Below are 22,334 nucleotides of genomic sequence, written 5' to 3'. Positions count from 1 at the left end.
GTCAATGAAAATGATTGGAAAGCCAAGGTATGGATTGCAGAAAAAAACACGTGTATGCTTACATGGGATGTAAATCTGTCCTGCATTCAAACTGGATCGCAAAACAATTCCTCATCTTACGTCTTGCAGTGACTCAGCCCAACACTGCCACTTTTTAGGAAATATGAAACCATTAATTGCCTTATCTGATGAACTAGAGTCCTGCTAATGACTTATCAATTATCACAAGGCTTATCTTTCAGCTTCTTATTAACCAAAGATGTTCTGGAACAGACTATCCTTGGAATTGCCTTACATACGGAGACCAGACTACCGTGGGGGAAACGAAAAACATTTTGTGTTCAAAACACCCAAACACCACAGCATTAACATTCCAGGGCAAAAAAAAGAACGCCAATGTGGATGCTTTTTAGCCACATGAGAACCACTTTTGTACTTAATTCTGCATACTGCCTTCACTTTTGGGATAACTGCCGATAAGTGTGATTAGATACAGGAAAACAGGCCAGGTTTGTAGGACTAGATGGTCCCTTATTAGCTCAGCCAATGCCTCTGGAACAAACTGAGGGCTCAGTAAAACACAAAGCCCCCTCCAGCAAAAGCATCAAATGAAAATTTGCACTCACTTGTGGAGCAAGGCAATGACAGGTGCTTTGAAACACCTCAAATTTACATTAGGTGATTCCTACCCCACACCAAGGAAGGCAACAGTGTTGGAATATTGGTTTCACTTACAAGCAAGTGCAGAAAGACACCATCAGCTGAAGGGACAGGCAGTCATGCAGGTATGAGGTGCACTCCTAAAACTGCTTTGAGGAAGAGTAAGACAACATATGGAGATAAAAAACAACTCTAAAAAAAGCTTTGATGTGAAATCTTGGATGCATCATGCCAAGCACTGGTAAATTGGACACCAGGAAAGGTAGATGCCCTATCAGGAAAATCATCTGGCTGTTAGAGCAATTAATACATCTGAAATCCCTGGCTGTGCCCAGTGCTGAGGCAGGCACCAGGAAAACTGTGGTGCTACCAAGAGCGACTTCAGCTCTTCACATTGCTGCTTTCACCAAGAGGGCTGCATGGATGAGCACAGGTAAGATTAACAATAATATATAAGGCCACATTAGACTCTTGAAATTCAAGGTATACATAAATTAATCTCTAATTCAGTAAACTATTGAGCACACAGCTATGCTTATTTAGACCTTATGGTCATCAGAAAGTATTTGAGGACATACAGAAGACCTTTACCTATTCTGGGTGATCCATATAAATTCCTTTTTCTCACAAGTCCTTTCTCTTTGATTAAAAAAAACCACAAATAAAAATCCCACCCTGTAAAATTCCAGACCACCGTTGATGGGGACTACGGTAGTGATCTTTCAGATCACAGTTGACAGCTACACAAAAAATCAGAAATGCTTTGTCCAAGCTCTCCTTGCACCCTTGCAGGCCACTGATCCTGTGGCATTTAATCTAAACCAAAGGCACACAGTTAGCTGGGGATGTTTTCTCAGCCACTGTCCAAATGCAAGAATGGTTTTCAGAATGTGCAGCTCTGGCTCACTTCAAGCGGTTTTGCTCCTTCCTTGACTCCAGCTGCAAACTACTAAACACATACTTTTTTGGGTCATTATGGCCTAATGTCTGTGGCATTACATTATTTCAGTGACATATCTTTGAACATACCGTAATTCCAAAAACTGCAGGTCATCTCCTAGGCTAACTGGAGAGCAGGATTTTATATTAACTCCATCCTTTGTCTCCGTCTCCTTTTTTTAAAAAAGGCAAACAAAAAAAATCCCACTGAAACTTCCTTTCCCATTATTCCCTTCATGGTCATGAGCCTTCTGAGCTTGCCCTATTAGGAAAAACCATTACTAGAGGCAAAAAGAACACCATCATTGTGAACATCCTCCATCCTGACAAATCCTGGCCCAGAACCAGGCACCAGGATAACTAAAGCACAACATTCCTAATCAGAGATTCTCAGATAAAGAAACCTTGCCAAAAAAGATTTTTACTCCTCTCCTTAAAAAACAAACAAAAAACTCCACACATGACCCAGGCCAATAAAAGATGACAGCTGTCTTCAGAGTGATGCTTTTATGGTCCTTTTCAAAAGGAATCAATGAACCAATTTTTCATTTAATATCCGCAGGTTAATACACTGTCCTCAGATACATATTTATCTACTTAAACTCTAATTATCTATCAAATAAAATTTATCTGGGTGGTTTCTGCTTGAGAAAGGAATTCTCAGAAGAGCAGAACTTCTCTAAATCAGGTGCAGATTTGTGTCATGGCTGTGACAGAGCTGCATGAGCTGTCAGACTCACCCTCCCAGCTCCGAGTGACAAATTTAGCAAGAATGCACACACTCACACAGGACTCCAGGCACAGTCTCTGAGTTAAGGTATGTCAGTTCTTCCACTGGGCCAGTTTCACCTCAGTGGAAAACAGGAATTCAGATATTTTGTCAACACAAGCTCCTTAAGGTACCATTTCTTATGAGCTCTGTCACAAGCAGAAAATCATTGGTATTTTGCACTGGCATCAGAATAAAAAAAAAATCTTTTGAACTATGCATTGAAGGCTTCATTCTCCTTATTTTGTATTCCTCCTGCAGTAAGGATTTTTTCCAGCAGCAAGCAAGTAAGCATTGCATGGGGAGTTTTGTCTCCACATCTAGTTTTCTAGTACCTTCTAGTTTTCACCATGCCTAACCATGGTCAGATTCTCCCAGACACAAAACCAAAGCTTCCTAATTTTAGTAAGGGGAAGGACATCAGTACTTCTTACATCCTCAAGCACCCAGCAAGGAGATAAAACGGAGCCATTGAACCAGGTTAGGGAAGAACCTAATCTGGGCAGGACTGGAAGGTAAAGAAAATTCCAGATTTTGTTCTCCACCATCCCTCTTCTATGTCCCCATGCACATACATGCATCTCAAAGGAAACTGAGGGCAAACACCTGAAACATTTTCACGTTACTCCAAAAGAGAAATTTCTGTGTTACCACCAAAGCCCAAAGTCCTGCAGGAGCCTCAGGGCACACAGAGCCATGGCTGCAGCAGGGGAGGAGGACGTGGCAGAGGGGACAGTGGCCTCAGGAGGGTGTGCCAGAGGGGACAGTGGCCTCAGAGCCTCTTGCATGGCAGCAGAGCTGGAGTCAAGCTGTTCTCTTCACACCAGCATTGTGGAAGGCTGAGTTCTCTCCAGAAGACACTTGTTCCAAAAGCCTCTGCCCGCAGTTCCCTGTTCCTTTTGCAGCATTCTGGCTGCTCTGGTACTTTTGGCTCCCTGGCCCTGGGCAGGCCTGGCAGGGCTGCTCCTTGCCCAGCCCTCGGTGCAGGGTGAGCAGCTTCAGCAAACACGCGGGCTCTGGATGCGTATCCAAACCAAACCCAAACATCCCGAGATTCTTCCTTCCCTAACTCCAAACACATTTGATATGCTCAAACATGCATTGTATTCTGTCAGGAACCAAATGGCTGTTTTACTGTTCCAAATAATCAGATCTCTTTTGCTGGATGATTAACAGAAATATTGCTCACCAAAGCAATCAAACTTTCATTTACGTGTTTGAGAGCCTGATCTACAATCCCTGGAGTCTCTGGGACTATTTCCAGTCATTTTGACGGACCTTGGATCTGGCTTTAAGCAATTTTTTCCCCTAGATACACTCATCCACTGAAGACTGAGCTCAGTACTGATTTTTTCACACTGCAGCTAAAGAATGAATATACTTAAAGCTTCTTGTAAGGCCGGATATCACTAGGTAAATTGAATACAGAGGCTTGTTTTCCTTACATTTGGTTTTGATGTTCTGTTCATTGAGCCTATGACTGCAAAGGTTATAGATGATGCAATTTATTTTCCTTCTGCTTTTTACCAGTAGAATACTGCTCCTCTTCCTAGATTAAACACAGGCTTTATTGCACATTTATCTCAAAATACATGTCTTTGAAAGGTCCAAAATCTAACAGCATGTTTCACATTTGCTAGCAGTCTCATTTATGCTGATTTTCTAAGGAGTCTGCTTCCAAACCAGTTTTGCCTTTCTCATGGCAATGGTGTGTTAATTCAGACTTTCACAGAACTAAATGCTGATCTCAAAACCTTTGGAAGGATCCTGATCCTCCAGTAAGCACTGCAGACATCACCATTCCAGCACAAACATGAAATTAAAGACATGACAACTATGAAAGATAATAAACTCTCTCAGTTTTCGGTTTACAGTTGATTTTACTTTGTTTCTATTCAAGCTGGTTGTTTCCAGGGTCTATTTTATAACTACCTGGGGGTATAAACCTGCTGATTTTCTACGGAGCACAGCAGAGTGTTGAATTAGCTGCAGAATGCTGACCCAACATTATGTACAATGCTTGATTACATGGGCATTATCTTAAAAACACAGTCACACTGCTCCCTAAGTGTGCTGGGCTACACAAACCGCACATCTTCATTTCCCCAGTGCCTTTTGTGCCTTTCCTTTCCATAAATACAAAACTAAAATCCAGCTCATGCTGACAGTACCTGGGTAACCAGCAGTTTGCCCACGGGTCTTGTCAACCAGTCTTTCTTTTGGTTTTGTATCCACCAAATAGTTTCCTTTAAAAAATAGGTTATTATATATATATATATTTTTTTTTTTTCTGGGAAACTGAGATCTAGCCAGTAACAGGTAATTTATCTAATTTTGACAATAAAATGCAGTAGGATCTGCATTAGGAAATCTAATTGACACTGCTTTTACCTCAGAAGCTTTCCAGTTATGTGATTTGACCTCAATTAGTGTCTAAGACTGAAGGTAGATCTCCTTGTTCATGGGTCTCACGTTGCAAGTCTGCTTTACAGTATTGCTCTGACACCAGGCAATTACATGGACTAATTGAGAGGAAAGCATTCCTGCAGTGCTCCTGTGCTAGCCAGCTCTCCAGTGCTTTCCACAGCTCTGTGCTGAGCCCGTGTCTGGATGCTGCCCTTAGCCCGTGGGCTTTTGGCCAATGTTCTTCCTCTGAACTGGCCTCAGTCATGTGCTGAGCACCTAATTATAAGTGAAATTTTAACTTGTATCTCCAGCATATATTTAGTAATTTTTTCACTTTTCTTGTCGAGAGAATAAAGTTAATTGTGAGCAGTACAACAATCTAAAATAAGTTGTGAACTTTCAAAGAATGGAAGTAACTTTGACACTCTTGTTCTAAGTAGTCTTCATCCATGTATAGCTCACCACAGCTAGAGCAGAGTTTTTTCCCCTGAAAAAAAAAAAGGGAAAATAATGATAAGAGGGTTCTTGATTTTTAATTACTTTTCCTGTTTAGAAAAAGCAGCGATGAAAACAGTTACTGATGTGCTCCCCCTCTTGCTCAATACACTGCTCAAAGAGTATCACTTCCAAGACTTCACACTTTAATTAGTTTCACAACTACTGCAAAGCAAAGTTTGTCTACAAACTCACTATTTCCATGTAAGAAGGAAACAAAAATTCAGCTGTTCAAAGAGGCCAAGACTGAGAGCAAGCTTTTCTACCTTGACAGCAATGAAGCATTTCCAGTGGTTTTGATGAGACTCCCAGTCAGGATTTTCTCAGTTCAGTCTCATTTAGGATCAAGGTTTGAAAGCCCTTTAGGTTCAGAGGAGGTGGAAACACAGGCTATTAGCTTGATTCAGTTCCTAAAGACAGTGATGGAAAGGCTCTCCTGAACCTAACAGTTCCTAAGGAGCTCCTGAACTTTTGTCAAGCACTCTACAGAAACATTTAAATCTCTAAAAATGGGCAAAATAATCACGAGTTAACAAAACACTGAAATAACACAATTTTTTATGGCATTCAAAATTGAAATTAATAAATGTGTCTGAAATCTATTATTTCTATTCATCGAGGAGGAAAAACAGTGGAAACTTTAAACTACAGAAACACTTGGATGTATTTTCAAAACTAGAGATTAAGGACAATGGGCCGTGCCAGATACTCTGCAAGATGCAATACATCCATTGCTTCTCCCACTAAACGTAAGTCAGACATTGTTCCAAAATTATTTTCACAAGCAGAGAGAGATACAAGTTCAGCTGAATCACTCAATAGCCTTTAAAATTCATAGATGAATACCTGAGGCTTAGGAAAATTCAGATTCTTAAGATGCTTTCCAGAGAACATTGATAAGCACATGTATTTTACTCCCAGCACTTTTGAAACACCTGCAGACTTTTATAGAAAAGGAGAACTTGCAGCAATGACCTCTCAAGGACCCCCTGCAATATGGAAACAGCGCGTAATGAAGCTCAGTTTAGCCCTCAGTGAAGTCTCAGTGAGAATGTATGGAGTAGATATGATCATCTGCTTTCCACTCCAGCTGATTAGCAAAGGATCTCCTCAGCACAAGCAGGGTAAAAGTCATCACTTGTTCTGTGGGGGTGCTGAGGAAGGAAAGTGGGGAAGGGACATAAAACTGCAGCTTCACTGCTCTCTCTTGAGACCACTGTCCCTCAGGCTGACAAGGGATGAATTCCAGAGCAACCAAAACATTTGGCTGCTTTCTCTCTCCTCTGCTCTCTTAGTAAATATTATCCTAAGTACCTCTTTAGTAAACACTGCTGTAAATAGCCACCTGTTCACTGCAGGTGACATTGGAAATCCAAGGACCAGTTCACCTCCTTGATGGAGTTAACACCATCTTCAAATCAGTAAAACAGGCTTGACCCAATCTGCTTTGGCAAAGCTTGCTTGGCTAAAACACAGATTCAGTAAGTGCTAGACCTAAACAAAATCTACATCCTAATCATTATTGAAGTTTCATTTTGTTAAATGTCTTTCTGCATCTTACACCTATATTTAAGAATGTCTGGCTGGTTTTTTTTGGGTGCTTTTGTCCAAGAGGACAGAGATGTCATTAATACAAATCCTGAAAAGAAGAGCAGCCAAAAGTTACTACAAGCCTTGAGGTCTGTGCTCTGTAAGGAAAGATCCCAGGTTTAAATTATAGATACATGGTTTATGACAAAGAGCACGAAGTGCCTTCTGTCCTACACAATTCATCTCAATTAACCGAGACACCAAGACAGGGACTCCCATGGTACAAAAATGAGCTAATGCTCAGCAAGCTGTGAGAAAAGTGACTTAAAGTTGTTACAAACACCAGACTAACACCCCACCTAGCCAGTAACGACACACTGTATGTGAACATCCTTTCCTGCAAAGGAGAATGCATCATTTTAGAGGGAGGCTCTCAGACAAAGCACAGCAAGCAGCCCCTGCTGGGCAGCACAGCTCAGTTAGCACAGGCATCTCCCCGAGCCCTGGGAGCACCCTCGGGATATTTCCTGATGAAAGAGGCTGCTGCTGCTCCCAGCAGCTGCCAGGGAATCCCAGAGCAGCGTTACTGAGGGAACATCCAGGTGTTGCTGAGCTTGAACAGGAGAAGGGGCTGGGAATGAGAGGAATTCTGCTCCCCTGCCCACTCCTTTTGTTTCCCTGCTTTTCTCTCCACTGCAGCCACGTCCCATGTCTGAAGAAGTGACAGACAGCTCACAAAACTTGCCCACCTGGCCTTTATCAATGGGCATAACCATAAAGCTCCCAGGACCTGGGCCAGATGGAAAGAAAGACTCAGCAACACTGGCAAACAAAAGCACTTACACACTAAAGCCTTGTCGTTTCTCGGTAGAGTTTAGCGTTGTTTATTGACAGGTCAGCACTAGGAGTAAATAATCTCCTCTAGGAATTGGTGTCAACACTTCTCCGAGCACTGCTAATTGTTACTGTGTGTTTGTGTCGCTTTCAGACATCACCACAGGAAGACACAGCCAGTAAATCACTTCACCTTCCTGCAGCAGAGGAGCACCTGAAGCCAAGCACACTTTGCTCACTCAGCATCTCAGCAGTGCACAAAATGTGCTGCACTCGAGCAAGCCTGAAAACATTCAAATGAAATTCATGATTAAGTGAGAACAAAAGTGGGAGCTTTTCTGTTTGTTTTTGCATCTCAACCATGCCAGTTGCTAACTCTGAGAGGAAACAAATTCAGAAATACTAAAATGTTTCAACTGAATTTTGTTTCTTTTTGTTTGCCAGTGTCCCGAGCTGCAAAACTTTCCTTTTACCAAATGCTATTTACAGCTTTTTGACTATATGATAAAACTTTTGAATGCTGCTTGCAAATACAACATGTTAACAAATATTTTGTTTTCTGGAAAGGGAACTTGCAAATAAATTTTTAATGATCCTAAGAGGAACAGAGCTCCAGTGCCTTGCAGGGGATCTGGGAGAAGAATGGCAGGAGATGGCAGCAAGGACAGAAGTCCAGGGAGATCCCTTCATATTGGTGCTTATTCATTAAATACAACAAAACTACACAAATGCGAAAGACTTCCATCATCTGTGAGAGGGACGGCCTCATTCCACAGAAATCAGAAATGCTGTTGTTTACTTCAAAAGTTTAGAAATATCAGTGGGATATACTTTATTTTAATCAAGCCCAAGAAATTCAGGTGCCAAGCCAGTACACATTCCTGTCCCTAATTTTTATTTTTTTAATTAAAAAAGGCATGGCCTTGGGAAGAATATATTGCAGTTAAAATTAAACTAACATGTAACTGTTTAACTTTTTTCCCCAAAATATTAATATAGGAACAAGTATGAAACTTACAAATGAACATTTGCAGAATGTATAGTAAATTAACTATTATAATATTTGGGTTTTAAAAATCAAAGCAAAATTAGAATGCATTCTTAAAAAGTGTTAATGCTCACTAATCAGACAGATAATTTTTATGCTGCACAGAATTTCGGACCCCAAAAATATTTCTCAGCAATAAAGGACCAATCTAGATGTTATTCATGTGGTTTCAACAGGAATTTCATAAGGCCAGACCACACCTCTGTAAAGAGATAAAAGTGGATCACATAAAAGTACTCATAGATTGTTAATCCCCGGCACTGAGGACACCAATCCAGCCTTGATAACTTTTGCTCTCAAAAATGTCATGATAATTAAAAAAAAAAACAAACCAACTTTGTGTGAAACTGGCTTTTCTTCTCTCTCACAATGCAGTTTTCCATCATGGGCAGCTTTTGTTTTCACCATGAAAGTGATGAAGTTATTAGCCCTGAGATTCTTTTACTAATCTGAAATTAGTGTAGGATCAGTAAACTTCCCTTCAAAGAGGAAGAAAAAATCCCAGTGAATCCCAGGCTAAGGATGGACTCGGGAGCTCACGGTGCTGTGTCAGAGCCCTGCTTAGGCCGTGGCTGATGGTGCTGGAGCTGATGGTGCCGTGTCAGAGCCCTGGTTAGGCCGTGTCAGTGCCCTGGTTAGGCCATGGCTGATGGTGCTGTGTCAGAGCCCTGGTTAGGCCATGGCTGATGGTGCTGGAGCTGATGGTGCCGTGTCAGAGCCCTGGTTAGGCCGTGGCAGAGCCCTGGTTAGGCCGTGGCTGATGGTGCCGTGTCAGAGCCCTGGTTAGGCCATGGCTGATGGTGCCGTGGCTGATGGTGCCGTGTCAGAGCCCTGGTTAGGCCGTGGCAGAGCCCTGGTTAGGCCGTGGCTGATGGTGCCGTGGCTGATGGTGCCATGTCAGAGCCCTGGTTAGGCCATGGCTGATGGTGCTGGAGCTGATGGTGCTGTGTCAGAGCCCTGGTTAGGCCGTGGCTGATGGTGCCGTGTCAGAGCCCTGGTTAGGCCATGGCTGATGGTGCCGTGGCTGACGGTGCCGTGTCAGAGCCCTGGTTAGGCTGTGTCAGAGCCCTGGTTAGGCCATGGCTGATGGTGCCATGTCAGAGCCCTGGTTAGGCTGTGGCTGATGGGGCCGTGGCTGATGGTGCCGTGTCAGAGCCCTGGTTAGGCCATGGCTGATGGTGCCGTGTCAGAGCCCTGGTTAGGCTGTGGCTGATGGGGCCGTGTCAGAGCCCTGGTTAGGCTGTGGCTGATGGGGCCGTGGCTGATGGTGCCGTGTCAGAGCCCTGGTTAGGCCATGGCTGATGGTGCCATGGCTGATGGTGCCGTGTCAGAGCCCTGGTTAGGCCGTGGCAGCGGGGCTGAGCCCAGAGCAATCCCGAGCCTTGCAGCTTCCCTGCCTCCTTTCTGCTGCCCTCCTGCAGGAGCAAAGGCACCAGCCAGAGCCTCAGCCTTGGGTGCAGCTGGCTCTGTGAGGGGTCACAAACTGCTCCCCTGCATTTGTCTGTCTGTCCTTCCCTCTGCACCTTCAGAGCCAGGAACCCAGCATGGAGAAAGCAGCAGCAGCTCCGGGGGCTCTGCCTGGGCACAGATTCTGGGCACTGTGTGGGTCCCAGAGATGCAGGCAGAGCCCTGTGGCAGTGGCAGGACATGTCAGACATTCACTGAGGCACCTTCTTGCCTTAAAAACAGGTAAAAGGCACATACAGGAACAGATCCTTATTTGGGTAAACTCTTGCTCTGAACACCTTGGAAACTGAATTAATGCATTTTGTGGTGTGCAAGATTAGAAGTAACCCACTGCAACAATCCAAGCCAGTTCTGAGGTTCTTGCTGCCCACCCTCCCTTGGGTGGGCCCATGATCACAAATTCCCTTGCTGGTCCTGAAGAGCTGGAGGGAAGAGGAACTGCTTCACATTGCACTGCCAGAGTTGAAATCTATTTCACTCTCCTCACTGGTTTGAAAAGTTGTATTAAACTTTAGTTTCAACTTTGTGTAGTAGCAGGAGCATTAGTATAAAACGGAAGTATACACCTTTTCACCAGAAACTGCAATCATTTTAAGTGGTTATAAAATAATTTCTACATTTCTTTAGCACTCAGCCTATCTGAAATTTGTTTTTTTGAGACCATCAGAGGTAGCAATTGTCTGATTTAGATAGATACAATGGCATGACAAATTCTTTTGTTCCAATTGTTTCAAAATACAGCACTTCAACTTATGTTACAATGAAAGAAGCAAATTTCTATTACCTGAAAAACAAATGTTATGAACACATAGAATTTTGCTAGCTTACTAAAGGTATGACTACAATAATAAAATAACTCTGAATACTTGGAAAGGCATCTCGAATGCTTATTAATGTTGCTTCCATATTATAAGGTGGGATAACTCCCCAAACTATTTTTGTATTTTAGAATTTTTTCAGTTTGACAAGGGATAAATATTCTGATACATAAACAGGACTAACTCTGAAAATTAAAATGTCATCCTAAAACTTCAGTTCACTCATTGTAAGCTATCAATAACTGTTAACTAAGGACTTCTGAGCTCCCAGCTAGCCAGGCTAGGAACTGAATTTTTCAGTCAAGACACACTTACATTGCCTTGGCTGGGCTGTGATTATACTAATTGGCCTTAATGGCCCTCACTGGCCAGAGGTTCGCTGTAAGATCAGGCTGAAGTTTGGGAGCCTGCTCTGGTTCCACTGCAGAACTGTTTGTAGTTCTGGTTTCACAGTAGAACTGGCCCCGAGGAGCTGGAGGACTCCGTGGGTCTCAGGAGAAAAGAGGATTTTAGCTATGGAGTAAGAGACTCACTCTCTGCTGCCAGCCAGGGATCCTGGTGGTTCTGGTTTTGGGTCTGCTGTGTGCAGGACCCACAGGGAACTCGGGTTCCTCCCAAATTCCAGCCTTTGCCTCAGTGTACTTGGACAAAAGGAACTTTTCCTCCATGATCTGGGATACTGAGGGTACCACTACCTCAGTATCCTCTGCCTCTCTGCTCCTGAGAGATATCACAGAGCTCAGTTCATTTTTACTTCAGCTCACAAGTCCCATTTCTACTTTTCTTTCTACTCCTGTGTCAAGTTAAATATGTTCCACATTGAAAGACACTGATAACACTGACAGAGTGTGCTCTGCTGTTCCACCCAGCAGGAGTTTTGTCTGGACACAAACCTTTCCCTCAGCAGACAGAAGTGAAGGGCACTAATAGCAAATGGAAACACGGAGCTCTGTTTATTAGGGCTGCTGGTTTGAATGCCAAGTTCTCTGCACAGGATTAAGTGCATTTTGTATGCAGCTGGAATATGTCATAGATACATTTAGGTCTTTGAATTTTAACATTCCCAGGTGATTTTTTTTTTCCTTCTATCTTAGCCTTTGGTGCAGAAAGAACTCTGGATACATTTTAAGTTCTCCCACTGAGAAAAAAAAAGTTAATAAAATTAATGCAGTATCATTGAAAATAACATATTTTCAAATCTAATTATTTTGAAGCAATGTCAGCAAAAGAAATGCTAAAAAATTCAGATTTTATGTACTTTTTTTGAATGAAAACATTTTGTCTTTAATATCTCTTTGTCTATTCCCAATAAAATATTTAGTCTTGTAACTATTTAAAGCAGTGCTGAAGTTCACAAATCATTTTACTCATACATGCCCAGCTGCTCACAAGTAAAATGAGCAGACAATTTCACCCCTGCTTTAAAGCTTTGCAAATTTTCTAAACAAAGTGGCAGCCATCTTCTTCCATGTGATTTTAAAACAATACATTTGTTCCACACAGCAAAAGCAGAGTTTCTGCCTGCTGTAAATAACTGATATGTTTTATAAAATCTGTGGCTCACTTATGACATGATGCAAATCTAAGTGAATCATAAAAATATCCCCATTTCTGGGGACTCTGGACACAGTCCTTAGACAAAATAATTTCTTACAGTTTTGTTTAAGTATCCATTTGGGGATTGTGATATTCTGCATGTTAACATCAAGGGTTCTTTTATATGCATTCTGATTAGGTTGGTTTCAGATTTTTTTATTGAATAATATGAATAATGGTCATATAAGAATTTATTTTGAGTGCTGAAATAAAGAGATATATAGAAAATTTTTGTAGGAATACAAACAAAAAAAGAACTGAATAAATGAATTGGGTGTTTCATATCTATAAACAATTCCTATGCTCATCCTCTGTCCTGCCACCACTCAAGACCAGCATGCTTTTATCAGCTATGATTTTGTAGGAGATTATTATATTTGGCAAGTAGATGAAGATACTTGCTAACTTTTGATCATAATTACTGTGTTTGAGAACTCATTTATTCAAAGAAATGCCGTGTATACTGTTTTCTTTTATATGCACACTTGCCCGAGGATTTTTAGGCAGGAATGGTGGCTTGTTCTGCTCCTCCTCAGTGCGTAGCTGGTCAAAAACTGGAGGCCAGTGTGCTGATAAGGACCTTGCCAGAGCTCCTCATGTCTCTGACACTTCCATGCTGTTGTACTGCCCTGGCCGCTATTTGAAGTCAGCCTTGCAGACCACCCAGAAGCAGCAGCTGGGGCAGGGCTCTGCCGCTCTCAGTCTCAGCAGAAAGGAGCTGCTATCACCATAAACCAAGCTGTGCTCGGTGCTGGGCTCTGCCTGTCTCCAGCGGGCTGTCCTGGGGAAGGCTGGCTGCTCTGGCTGCTGCTGCTCTGGCTGCCTCTCCTGCTCCAGCAGGGCTTCTTCTCCTCAGCCCTTTGAGAAAACCTTCAGGACCAGAGGCAAGCCACACTGAGGAAAAGATCAAACTCTTCCCCTCTGGCAGTTTGTCAGCACGAGAGCTCGGTAGGGCATAGTGCACATTTGTTATGGCAGGTTTTTAATTACATCTTTGATAGAGCAGTGATAGGATTCCATATGTGAGAGTAAGGCAGCTCCGGAACTGCTGCATCAGAGGTGACACAAATTCAGGTCAGATCCTCACCTGATGTAAATTAACTGTTTCACTGACTCAAAGGGAACCCTGTGTACTTCTCATGACCGAGTCTGATTCCTGGTGAGATTTTGCTAAAATGTTTAAGCCATAAAAATTACAAAACCAAGTTCTTTTACATAAATGTACTTTTCTCTCTCTCCAAACCCTGGAGCTGGCTATGTTGCTAAACTGTAGTGAACTTTAAGGAGAAGCAGACCATGTGTTGACCTGTGTAAAACACTTGAAACCTTGAAAATATTAGAAGGTTGTGGACTTTGGAACTGTGAACCTCAGCTGGAACTTCCTGCCGGCCGCTCTCCTGGGTAGGAGGCATCAGGTTGAGTTTGTGCCGTGCAGCAAGCAGCACATCTGATCACAGCTGACAGACTGCTCCCACAGCAAGGACAGCGCTCCCTCTGCTCCGGAGCAGGGCTGCAAAAAGGTTCTGACTAAGAAAATAAAGCCCAAAGGGGTAAGATGATTTGTTTATAATATAATGTGAGTAATTTATTATCCATAAATGACAACAAATTTGTGTCTATGTCTATGAATTTTGGGAAACTGATCAGTTCAATTTCAGTAAAAGCCATCACTGGAAAATAATTTCCATTTCTAACTAGTGTTCTGTACCAATCTTTAATTACATAAATTGTGTGATCTTCATATTATGCACTCATTTATATTCAGTAAGTACCAACTGAATTTTATCCAGATAAAATGTTCATAATAAAGCCATCCCACTGCAGCCTGCTCCCTGCAAAGCCTGGACTCACACCACAGCTCCAGAATCAGCTCCTAGGACTCAGCCCAGCTGTGCACAGCTTCCATCCCTGCTGAAGGTCCATGGCCAGAGCTCACCAGTTTAAAAGCCAGTGCTCACCAGTTTGGGCTCTCACTGTTAATTTTAGGCAACAGAATGACTTCAGAGAAGAAGATCTTTACTTTGAATGTCCTTTAGAGTTCTCCTCTCCTCCTTCTCTCTACCCCACTTCCTTCCAGTTATCTAAAGGTAAAATATTGAGGCTCTTTTCCAGTCATGCTGAACAAGATGTTTTTTTACTAACTGGGCCCAGAACACAAGAGGACCACTGTCAGTGTAAGACCAGAAGTGTAACTGGTGCAGGTGGAAGTGGTAGAAGCCAAAGTAAGAGCTCCAAGTGTTATTCCCTCAGACTTTGGTGACAATGACGTGAACATCAAAGAGTCCTTAAAGCAGTGGGCTCTATGGAAAAATGATTGGAAATCAGGATCCCACAAGAAGAATAAAAGAGCAGGAATGAGTTTCAGCTGCTACATTAATAAGGCTCAGGTAGGGGTCTTTTCCAGTTGCTGGTCCTACAGGAGTAGAGGGCTCAGCCTTCCCACAGAGGGGAGAGGAGCCCACAGTGCTGAGCCAGTGCAGAGAACAGGACAGAGCCCTGCCCTGCCCTGAGCTGCCCTTTGCTTTGAACCCTCCTCCTCCTCACACTCCTACAGCCAAAGATCCACAGGGGACAAAATGCCCTTAGTAAATGACTCAGTTTTGCATTTCTCTTCTCTGGATATCCAAATCTGGACAGGACCATGGGCAGAAGTTTGGAACAGATGGAGGGAGGGATGATGGCAAAGTGCATTCGACTGTTTTTGCTCCTATGGCATCATCAAATATGGGAATTACGGGAGGCATCTGAGCCTCAACAGTTTTTGAGAAACTAAACTCAGTCTTCTGTAGAAGACTGGAAGAGAACAAATCACCTGATGTGTGTTGGTCTTTTGCATGGAAAACCAGCACACAAAAGCAGTGGGCACGTGTGGGTGACAAGACAGGTGGGCAGAGACAGAATGCCTGACAGTCAGATTCATCCTCCCATTCTTCATCTGTGAGCTCAGACCAGGACTTGGATGCCTAAAAACATGCTGAGATTTTAGTCCAAGGGAAGAAAATGACAAGGCATTGACCCAAAAAGGGAATGTTCAAGTCTTATGCATACTTTTGTCCTGTTTATCAAACAGAATCTTCAGCTTTTCCAAACAGAGTATTTTCATGTCATGCTTCCATTTTCTATATCACATGCACAGAGAAAACAACTGAAAATGTCCTATAAGGATTATCAGTATATTGCAGTAAGGAAACAATTCACTTTTCATGCTCTGATTTCCACCAGAGTCCCTCAGGTTTGCATGGACAGGCAGTACCTATCACCATGAGCACGAGAAAATAGTGACAGAAGTTGCTCCATAGCCATACTGCATTATTTTCAAACAGGAGTTTCTTGGGTAATTTTCCCCTGCCTGATTAAAACCCTCCCCCACCCCCACTGGTCACAATTCAGCTCTAGAAGGTAGAAGATAATAGCTGGGAAGAAGGTAACTGTGACACAACAGAGCATGAGCTGTAGATCTTCAGAAAGCAATAGAACCCTTGGAATTTCATCTTCTAGTGAGAAAGTGAATCGGAACAGAAGCTGCTGCTCAAACAACTACAACACATTTACTCAGTTTTCCCTAAACTGAGACTGAGGGGGAAGGGATGAGAATGTCACAGGATAAAAAGATTGCTTCTTTTAGCTCTTATGGAGGTGGCAGCTACATGAACCTGAACTCCATGGCCAGACTCTCATGAACAGGGACACAAATTAAAAACTGTTTCCTTAAATGAAGATAGAATAACCCACAGTGACTTCTCAAAAGAAAAAAAAAAACCAAAAAACAACCAACCAACAACAACAACAAAACCAACCAAAAAAGAAAAAAAAGAAAAAAAAAACCCAACAAAAACCCAAAAAGTCCTTGGGAATATGCAGAGCTACTGCCAGCCCCGGAGCTGTCTGATGCATACCTGTAAATTGTACTTCTCTGTCCTTCCTGAGGTGCTAAGAACTGGCCACTCCTCATCTTCCACTCATCTTTTCTGTGCTATTCACCTGCTCAACACATCTCTTTGTAAGGCATTTGTCTTCCTTTCCCTTCAAAGGAAGAGCCTGGCCCAAGTACTATTGAATCAGTGGCAAATGTCCCACTGCAAGGAGCTGGATTAAGTCTTCAATGTTTGTGAGCAGTTCCATAAGAGGGCAGAAGAGACAGTAAAGTACACTCTTCCAAAACATCTGTGAATTTTGCTAAGATCCCAGGTGAAGGAGCACCAATTTCTAAAAGTATAATATGCCAAATAACATTAAAGTTATAACTTGCCATGTGTAATTCACAGTGCTACCAAACCACATAAAAAAATTTCCAGCTTTCACAACTTCAACAAAGAAGAAATGACTAGAAATGTTACAGGAACATTACAAGGCACAGGGGGGGGAAAAAAGTGCCTTCAAACCCATGGCCCAAGGAGCACCACGTTAGTCAGGATGCAGGAGGGGTAGGAGTCTCCACCTCCATTAAATTACTGGGGCTTTTTCTCCCTCCTTATTTCATCAACTTAATATTTCGCCAATAAACATAATGATAATGATTATTCATCAGCCTGTAAGGCCTCTCGTGTGGATTTCATACTGTGAAAGAATGTGTCTTATTTCACAGCTTATCGGTACAAAAATATGACCAAAAAAGGCTTATCCCAGCATTCTCTGAAGTATTCAATATAATTTCTCACTATTTGCAATAATCATCACATTGGCCACTTAGTGGAAAAATTCTCGAGTGACTTGCAGTCAAATTCACAGGGAATTAATAATACCACTACTGTTATTATCAATAGTAGTAATATTAGAAATAATATCATAATAAAGTAATAATTAATACATAAATATATATTTGATCCCATGTATCTAAAAACTGGTCATGAAACACCCTACCATTTGAAACTGAACGTGCTGTAAGATTGCCATGCTGAATAAAACAAGGATTGCTGAAGTCGTGCTAATTTATTGGCTTAAATGTGTGTTTACTTATCCCCAGTGCCATGATGATACACAGGCAGCAGCTCAGCATAAAAGTCAATCTCTCTGTAGCACAATAGAAGTGAAGTAAGGAGGTAGAAAGGATTAAATGAGATAGAAAATTGTTACCTGCCAGCAGCAACTCTTGTAATTGTAGAAGAGAGAAGGGCTACAAATGGGGCCTGTATTTGCCTCCAGATTAAAGGCTGCATACTTTGGAAGGGTCTCCTTTTGGTCTGTAGGAAGGAAACAGGAGAAGGAGCCAGTCTTCATCTTCAGTATTATATCAGACAGGAAACGCAGCCTCTACAGAAAAGTCAAGGAACCTCTCATCAAAGCTGAGCTGGAGACATAAAATAAATAAATAAAAAGTCATTCCTTTGCTAGGATGCCTGTGAAAGGGCACTGAGCTCTTGCAGCAAGGCCTCTCCTTTGTTCTCGAAAGGGCTAAAGTTGTCCTGGTCAGTCCCCAGGGACAGGGCTGTGCTGGGTGCAGTCTCTTGTTTTAAATGGTTAAAATGGCATTTTGTTCCTACAAGCAGATCCTATATTGCCAAAAGTGTTCCTGCTTTGCTCCATCCCCTCATGGCAGGAGCATGTGCTGCCTGAGAGGGTCAGGCTCACCCTCCTCTGCTTCAGACTCACAGGTCCTTGCCCTCAAGGGCAGAGGAGAAAGGAGAGGCTCCACCAGCTCCTTTCCTTGCCTGCTGGGATGCTGGGCCACAGGGAACAGCTGCAGCTTAAACCCAAAGTGCATTTGCACCCCTCAGGGAGATGCAGCTCACACCCCTCCAAAGCCCTTTGCTGGTACAACTTCTGCAGTGCTGGGAATTAAACCCATTCCAACAAACTGGTTTTAGTCTTCTTGTCAGCACTGCTTCGTTAAGGAGCTAAGAGAAGGATCAATGTAATGAACTGAGAGTAACTCCCCAGAATTGCCTCTGAATGACCCCAAATTCAGCCAATAACTGAGGTTTGTATTGTGGAGATCAACAACCACCATTGTGATAGGAACGTAGCTGCTTATATCCTGTGCATAATGAATAAATTCCTCAAATGACCAATTTTAGATGATATTTCTCCAACACAGATTTCTCAGATTGTTTAACTAGACATGTTCCCCAAATTTTCACCAATGGCAGTTCCTAATCTAACCCTTCAGTCCTCAGCAGCATCTTTGTATTAAATAATCCCAGTGTGTAAAACACACCCAAAGAGCTCAAAGAATTTTTCCTCCAGTTCATCTTTTCTCCCTAGTATATACTGATCACATGAAAGCATATTAGGAAAGGTAATTTGCTGGATTAAATATTTTAAAATAAGTCACCAAAATGTTTCCAAGAATCGTAGGTAAGAGAAGAAACACAATTGAAAGAAAGAGAGGCAAAGCACATGTCTGTAGTAACTCAGCAGTAAAGTTAAATATAGAAATCCTGAGCAAAACAGCTTGAAGTCCAAGTTCCCAGGAGATCATGACCTTTGCCTCCTGTGATTTATCAAAATAATAAGTCTTTAATGGTATTATCACAGAAGACATGAGTTTGCCCCACTGGCTCACAGCATTAAACACAGAATTGATTTGGCAAGTCTTCAGCTGATGTGATCTGCTCTTCCAAATGGCAGCAGTGTGGATTTGCTCTGCTCAGGGCTAGTTTATGCCTCATGTACTTGAGAAAATCAACTACAGGTTCTTGGGAGCAAGTTGGTCATTTTATTCCTAATTTATAAAAGACTACACAGAATCCCCTCAGAACCTGACTGTTGTGACTGTCCGGATTCAAGCTTAGATTTTCTCTAAATAATTGTACATAAATAATAAATATTACTGGGAAGTTTTGTGACTTTGTCTTAGACTGAAAGCTCCTTTCTGGAGCGCAGAAGGGTAAGATCAGCACAGTCCCTGTGTCAGACTCAGACACAGGTGATCTCCTGTGGTCTCTCTCCAGTCTGTGGCCAGAGCATGCCCAGGGGAAGCCTCTGTGGCTGTTGCCAAAATGTTCATTTATTCTGCAGCCAGCTGGGCTCTCTGTACCTGGCACACAGAGTGTTAAGCTGTGCAGGGACACTGGGATTGGAAAAATGACAGGGAAATAACTTTCCTATTTATTCACCTTTATTCAACCAAAGATACACAACAAAAGACAAAAAAACATAAGTTTGTGTGCAGACTGTGCTAAACCTGACCTTTCTTTGCCGTCTTTGTTAATCTGCAGTTCCTATGCTGAAGTTTCTGTGAAGGTCCAAATTATTTTACTACAGTATGCTCCTGGTGTTTCTTTCAGATGTTCCTCATTTCTCTTCTTTCCTAGGCAGGGATCTTTGATGGTTCTGCCTTTTTTCTGCTCACAGACTTCAGTTTAGGCACCAGAATACTCTCCTAGCTTGGTTAGCTTGGTTAGATCCAGTTCCCCAGGCATAAAAGCACAATTTATGATGTGATCAATTCATTGCCAAGCTTTGTTTGCTTCTTCCCAGCCTTTCCTAATGTAACTCTATGAAGCTGACCAGCATAACATCACTTAAGTAAAACAAGATGCATATAATATTTACTAAAAAGCATGTAAATCCCCAAACCTGCAGACATTTTAATTTCCTCACTAATAAATGGAATTTAAAAGGTCACTAGCTGAAAAGAGTTCTTTAAAAAAATGACAGATAAAATTACAGGACCTTGTCAGGTAGAATGGCAGGATCCTACAAAATTTCTGTATCTGCACACCTTAATTTTTATTTACCCACAAAAGGAAAGCTCAAAAGGAACCAAGAGGGTTCAGAAAAGCAATCCTCCTTTGAAGAAGAAGGTGAAAGAGGGACAAGTTTTTAGGAATGAGCACAGAGAATGATTTCCTAGACAGGAAAGATGTGATGTTATCTTGTCCACACGTTAAAGCACAGAGGGAGAAAAAGAAGCTTTCAGTGCTCTTGGGAGGTCTGGCAGATTTACATTTCTGGCTTCAATGGGATTTTAACTTCCCAGTGACACACTGATATTGGATAGACCACAACCACACAGAACTATATTGCTTCTTCCAATATTAAATGGCATGTGAGAGTGGAAAGTAATCACAATGGCAGAATGAGTTGCCTGAAAGATTCACACCAGATGACCACATTTAAACAGGCTCCAGATTGTTCCTTTTCATGTTCATAGGGTACATGGATTGCACAAGATAGGAACTCAGTGTAATTAAATACAAAGATATTTTAGCTTCTAAAAATAGATACTCTTCATATTTCTCCTCATTCTCCATGTTGTTTCTCAGTTATTTCTCTGATTCCAAACATGCTGCCTGGAGGCTGTAAAACCTTCTGCTGGTGTCTGGATATTTCTGTAGTAATAAGAAATTGAGCCATCACAGATAGGACATGCTGAATCTGGCCTCTATGGAAAGATAATGAAAATAGAAGTAAATTGAAACAGATGCATTTCACAACATAGAAAGATGTTCAGAAAGCAAATCTAGACAGTTTTTATGTCTATATAAACTGGGTACATCAGTTTAATAACCTGAAATTGCCTGGTAGCATTTACTCCGGGAGCTGAGGACATCCTCAGATGATTTTTGTAGATACAGCTCTTGCAACAGGTGTGCAGTCCCTGTCAGTATTATCCATGGATTAATAAACTGCAGGATTGTCAAGGCAGCAGTTTTCAGCCTTGGTGCTAAATCAAACTCATGTCGGTGTTTTGACGCACAAACATCAAGTGATGCCACCAAGTTTTATTTCCTGATTTGCATCCAGTCAGAGGCTCTCTCAAAAGTTCTAGTTGGAGACCCAAAACCAATAACAGCTAAGGGGTCTTGCCTGATTCCAGCATTTCAAATACATTTTCTAAGTAATTTTTTCCAGTCACTGCACAAAGGACTCTAAAGTTATTCTGCAACAAAGCTAACCTGTTCAAACATAATAGATTCAAAGACTAATTGTGCCTGTCTTGGAACTCTTTTAAATACTCTGATGGAGAGTAAACAGTCTTGCAGAATATACATGTTCTGATCTATTTCTATTTCTATTTTAGTTCTTTATTGCTTTGATATAAGCTGAGCCAGTTTTATTTGAAAAGAACAGAAAAGCTTCCACTATGAGTTGGGCTTTGTATGCTGATTTTTTTCTACATCACTTCTTGATATTATTAATGCAAAAGTACACATTTCCTTCATGTTTTTCACCAAACTCTTAACTGGAAGGAAAATGTAGATATACAGCCTAAGAGAGAATGTTTACCCTCTGTTCAAGAGCTCATGTCCATACTTAGTCACCTAAAGAAGTGCTAGACTTCAACAAGCTCCCAAAGACTGTTTTTAAGCTCTGTCTTCACACATGATTTGGCAGTGTCTCAGAAAACAAGAGAATCAGTACGACCACAGAAGTTGCTTCCATTTTTCTCATTTTTTTTCCATAACAGTTTCCACACTGATGCTGTTTCCCTACTCAGTCCTTGCATCTGTATTAGGAATTCTGGGACTAGACAGGACTGTTGGCTTCATTTGAGTGTATCATAAGGCTCCTGTACTTAATTTATTGTGATAATTTTGACAAACATGAGATACACAAAAGCAGATTCCTGAATCTCTAATGTAATCCTGGAGATGATCACTGTCAGAAATGCACACAAATTCTAAATGCTGTACAACTGCCAATGCAATGAAGTTGAGGGATGAGATTGGACTTGTTTATTATTTGTATGGACTCTCACTATTTTATACATGAGTGATTAATTCCATCAGGGAGCCAGGGATACATAGAAAAGTTGAGCCAGAGTCTGCTCAGATCAGGGACAAGAGTTTGATAACTGCAGTCCCATTGACGCCCTGGGCCTTTGGCT

This window comes from Taeniopygia guttata, chromosome 9 (assembly GCF_048771995.1).
Source record: "Taeniopygia guttata chromosome 9, bTaeGut7.mat, whole genome shotgun sequence".
Taxonomy (NCBI): domain Eukaryota; kingdom Metazoa; phylum Chordata; class Aves; order Passeriformes; family Estrildidae; genus Taeniopygia; species Taeniopygia guttata.
This window is presented reverse-complemented; position numbering follows the sequence as displayed.